We start from the raw sequence: 5,859 nt of genomic DNA, 5'->3' as shown, positions 1-5,859 counted from the left end.
CTGCAATTTTTTATTGTTATTTTTTCACTTTTTAGAGGTAACATCAAGACTATATATAATATGATTGACGTTCTTATATACAAGAATGTTATTCCTATTGATAGATGTTGAATGGTATACATATAGTAGTGGAGTGGCAGGGTGCAGGTTTGACCTGTCACTTCATCCATTAGTAAACATGGGATCCACTAATCAGATAGATTGCCCCTTTCTTGTGGACAGATGATGAAACTTGGTACAACCCTTTAAGCTCATGTTGTTGCAGATACACAGCAGTAGAAGACATACACAATAGGTTCTTTAGGGTTGTACTTAAGTTCAATTTGCATAATTTATAATTGTTGTTTCAGACAAAATTCTTTTGTTACCCAGTGACAATTGGATTTTCAAAATGTTATGCTGTAATGGGACCAAGGAGTATATATAAAACCTCATTACAGACACCTTACAGCTGATAATTGCAGCCAGGGACTAAAGTAATGTATCCAGAGAGCTTCACCAGATTTCACAGTGGGCAGAAATGTCCATCTGTAACTAGCTTGTATATATATGACATCTATAGAAATTATTTTCTTTTAAAATATATGAAACATATGCAAAATGTATTGTTGTTTTTCCCTTTTTTCAAAAAAATACTCTTAAATACCTTAAAACCAAATTTTTTGGCCTAGTGCAAGCATATAAAGTCAGACAAACAAAGCTGAAGAACTAAAGTAAGTGGACAGATTTGTGCTAAATTGAGAATATTACAAAAAAAGAAGCATACTTACCTTGGTCTGGCTCCCAGTTTCAGCTTTTGGTTGATCTTGCAAAATCATCTAAAAAAAAACACTCCAAAAAATTACACAGGGCTGCAAAAAGCCTTTCCGTTGCCCTATATTTCTCTATATACATGGAGATTACATTTCACATGTCCCTTAACACTCATTTTAATAGTAGGTATCATATTTAGGGTCATACCAACTGTGCTACATTTTTATATAAAGATAAATTTTAAGTGACTTTTTTGTAACATATTTTGTTAAACTATGTAACAAAACACAAGATTTATATATAATTTGTTGAGGAGTTTTTGTTTGCAGCACTTACTTAACATGTTAAATAATAGATTATATTTATAATACAACCAGTATACAGGCAGTCCCCTACTTAAGAACACCTGACTTACATATGACCCCTAGTTACAAACGGACCTCTGGATTTTAGTAATTTGCTGTACTTTAGTCCTATGCTACAATAAACAGCTATAGCAGTTATCAAAGTTGTCTGTAATTAATCTTTATTGTTAATCCTGGTTCTTATGACAACCCAACATTTTTAAAATCCAATTGTCACAGAGACCAAAAAAATTTTGACCGGGGTTACAATAATAAAGTATACAGTTCCGACTTACATACAAACTCAACTTAAGAACAAACCTACAGAACCTATCTTGTATGTAACCCGGGGACTGCCTGTACTAGGTTCTACCACCTAGAGCCTTGTTTCATAGGGGGGCATTTAGTAATGACTTTCTGTCAGTTTCTTGGTATCTTTTTTTCTTTCTGTACTTTGTGCAACTTAGAACACAATTCATACTGAAATATTTGTAGCCTGTAAACCAATCACCGCCTTGCCTACCTCAGAAAAGTTAACTTCAGACAAAAGGTAAACAAAATAATTTAACCCTTAAAGGAAACCTGTCAGCAGAAATTGACCCAATAATCTACTAGAAGTATGTTGCAAAGCAGTTAAACACCTTCCAGATCACTTTCTTTTATCACCTATTGTGGTGCCATCATGCATAAAATCAACTTTGAAGTGAGATGTAAATAGTTTGTATAAAGTCACAAAGGTGGAGGTTTAAACACTGAAGTCAAGCTCTCCCTCAGAAAACTCTTTTCATTGTAAGTGATGGTTCTGCATTCAAAGACATAACTAACCAGATGTTATAAAGTCCAATGCATGATGTCAATCACAGAAGAGGAGTTGTTCAGAGCTCCCCACCTTGACTTCAGTATTGAACTTTCCACCTTCTTGACTTCATACAATCATTTTACATCTCACTTCAAAGTTGATTTTCTGGTTGATGCCACCACCATGGGGGCTATAAAAAGAAAAGATAAAAACTAGAAGCTGTTGCACTGTTTGACAATGTAGTGGTAGTGGTTTATTAGGCCAATTGCTGATGACAAGTTCTCTTTAACCCCTTAAGGATGCAGCCATTTTGTAGCTTAAGGCTCAGTCCCATTTTTTGGATTCTGACCTGCGTCTCTTTATATGGTTATAACTTTTGAACACTGTTACCTAACAAAGCGATTCTGAAATTGTTTTTTCCCCACATGTTGTACTTCATTTTAGTGGTAAATTTTGGCTGATAAGTTTTGCGTTTATTTACAAAAAGAAAGAAAAAAATGATGAATTTTTAGAAAAATTTGCCATTTTCGTAAATCGAAATCACCGCGTTTTCAGGCAGATCGATTTACCACCTAAATAACTTGCCAAATAACATTTCCCATATGTCTACTTTACTTTTTTATAATTTTTGAAATGTCTGGATAATTTATTTTGACGTTACACGGCTTACAAATCGAATAGCGATTTTCCGTATTTTCAGAATTGACTATTTTGGGGATAAATACTGTTTGAAATTAAATTTTACATATTTAGCATTAAAACCACCCTATATAACCAACCCATTTTCAAATCTACACCCCTCAAGCTATCAGAAACAGCATTTACGAAGATTTTTAACCCCTTGAGATCTTCATAGTAATTGAATCAAAATGGCGGTGAAATTTAGAATGGTCAAATTTTGTCGGTTATACGTTCATTTGGCCCTAAAATTTACACATTTCCAAAAGATAAAAAGAGAAAACCCACCATAAAATTTGTTCTACAATTTCTCCTGAGTACAGAGACCCCCCACGCCGTTACTTGTGTTATGGGGGCACAGCGAGGTGCAGAAGGGAAGGAGCACCCCGCAGCAGGATTTTAGTTTTCTCGTTGCCCCCTTTTGAAGGCTATAAAATGTTTGCTTTTCTGTTATTTGGGCCATGTGATGGCATTTTTTTAGCGGGATGAGATGCTATTTCCAGTGTTACCATTTTGGGGTTGGTATCACCTATTGTTGAAAATTTAGGAACTTTTTTTGAGGTCATGAGTAGAAAAGCATCAATTCTGTACTGGATTTTTTTTTTTTCGTGTTCACCGCCTAATAATCATGTCATCTTTATTCTATGGGGCGATACGATTACGGAGATATGAGACATGAATATTTTTTCTTATGTTTTACTAAATTTGCCTATTTAGTTTTATTCTATGGATTGTTACGGACGCGGTGATACTATATATGTGGGGTTTGTGTTATGATTTAAACTTTTTTGAGCGTTATATGTCTCTTTATATGTTTTGGGGCTTATGGGCATTTTTAGCGATTTATAAAGTTATTTTTTATTGAAAAACATTTTTTTTTTACATTTTTTACTTGATCCACCATGGGATATGAACAAGAAATCATCTTCTTGCTTGTTTATGATAATACTCTGCAATACTCATGTGACGTCACAGATGCCATCTTAAAGGCACTGCCTTCAGGCTTCTCTGGGGTCCCGATCGGACCCCAGAGGTGCCATAGCAGCGATCGGCGCCCCCAAAAACGGCGCGGGGGCGCCAATCGTGGGGTAAAGACCCCCGGAAGGCATGTTAAATGCTGCGGTCACGTTGACCGCGGCATTTAACGGGTTAAACACCCGCGATCGGAGCCCACTCCGACCGCGGGTGTTAGCCGGGATGTCAGAGGTAGATTATCGCTGAAATCCCGCGACCCCCGATGCCGGTGCGGCTGCTGTGCAGAGCTGAACCGGCATCGTCTCTGCGCGGTAGCTGTACTGTGCTGAGCGCTATTCGCTGGACTCAGCGCAGTACAGCTGCGGCACAGAGCGCTAAGGGGTTAATAAAAGCACAACAACTTGTGTAAACACTCTTTGATCAGTAGATGGCAGCAATGGATTGACATGGAATAGATGAGCATAAATGGGGAAAATGCTTCTCCAACCATCCTTAACCTCAGTCATAACATCGTAGATTTGTTTCTAATGAGGCTATTCACATGTGAGTTTTTTCATGGACCCACAGTGTGCAGTATTTTTCGCTCATTTTCTGACCACAGGTACTCAGTTTCAGATCAGTTTCCTTAGAAGACAGTGGCCCACATTTACTATAAACAGTGCAAACTGTGTTATGTTCCGTTTGCCTGTGCATAGTGGAGAGTGCGCCAGATTCAGGATTTTTGGCAAACGTTTTGCATGAATCTGGCACTGTTCCAAAAGAGTGCACCTCTTTGATTTTTGTGCACCTTTAATCCCTTAGCGCTCAGATCTCTATTAGTACTTCCTTGGCTTATGCTATTAGCGCTCAGCGCTGTACTAGTACGGCGCTGAATCGATGCGGCATCGGGAGTCGCAGGGTGTCAGCGGTAATCTCCCGGGGTGGGCTCCGATCGCGGGTGTTTAACCTGTTAAATGCCGTGGAATTAAACTGACCTTCCAGGAGTCTCTGCCCCGGTGTCATCTATGAGGATGCCAATCATTACTTTGGCAGCCCTGGGGTGCTATTTGGAAGACAGCAATGCAATAATGATAGATTTTTTTTCCCATATTAGGATTTGCAAATTTAGAAACATAAGAAAAAATATTCAAGTATGGCATCCCCATAATCATATTGACCCACAGAATAAACATAACATAATTATTATACGGGGAACACAAAAAAAAGTTTAAAAAAATCCAGTACAGAATTGATGCTTTTCTACTCCTGACCTCAAAAAAAAGTTCACACATTTCCAACAATAGGGGATACCAATGGCCCCAATAACGAAAAAGCTAAAATTTTATAGCCTACAAAAGGAGCCAATGAGAAAACTAAAATCCTGGCAGCTGCAGGGTGCTCCTTCCCTCCTGCGCCTCACTGTGTGCCCATAAAATAAGTAACGGCCACATGTTGGGGTTTTCTCTTTTTATCTTTTGGAAATGTGTAAATTTTAGGGCTAAATGAACGTATAACTGACAAAATTTGACAATTCTAAATTTCACCTCCATTTTGATTCAATTACTATGAAGATCTCAAGGGGTTAACAATCTTCCTAAAAGCTGTTTCTGATAGTTTTAGGGGTGCAGATTTGAAAATAGGTGGATTATGTAGGTGGTTTTAAAGCTAAATATTTAAAATTTCATTCAAAACAGTATTTATCCCAAAATAGTCAATTCTGAAAATATATAAAAGCGATATTCGATTTGTAAGCCATGTGACATCAAAATAAATTATCCAGACATTTCCAAAATTATGAAAATGTTAAGTACACATATAGGAAATGTTATTTAGCAACTTATTTAAGTGGTAAATCTATCTGCCTGAAAATGCGATGATTTCGAATTTGGAAAATTTTTCCAAAAATTCATCCTTTTTTTCTTTTTTTTTGTAAATAAATGCAAAACATATAAGCCAAAATTTACCACTAAAATGAAAGACAACATGTGGGGAAAAAAACATTCTCAGAATTGCTTTCATAAGTAACAGTGTTCAAAAGTCACAACCATATAAAGCGACTCATGTCAGAATAAAAAAAATGGGGCTGAGCCTTAAGCTATAAATTGACTGCGTCTTTAAGGGGTTAACAAAGGGCGTGCAACTAGAGATGAGCGAACATACTCGTCCGAGCTTGATGCTCGTTCGAGCATTAGCGTACTCGAAACTGCTCGTTGCTCGGACGAATACTTTGCCCGCTCGAGAAAATGGCAGCTCCCGCCGTTTTGCTTTTTGGCGGCCAGAAACAGAGCCAATCACAAGCCAGGAGACTCTGCACTCCACCCAGCATGACGT

The sequence above is a fragment of the Engystomops pustulosus genome, chromosome 5 (assembly GCF_040894005.1).
Source record: "Engystomops pustulosus chromosome 5, aEngPut4.maternal, whole genome shotgun sequence".
NCBI classification, from domain to species: Eukaryota; Metazoa; Chordata; class Amphibia; order Anura; family Leptodactylidae; genus Engystomops; species Engystomops pustulosus.
Note: the sequence above shows the minus strand (reverse complement) of the source record.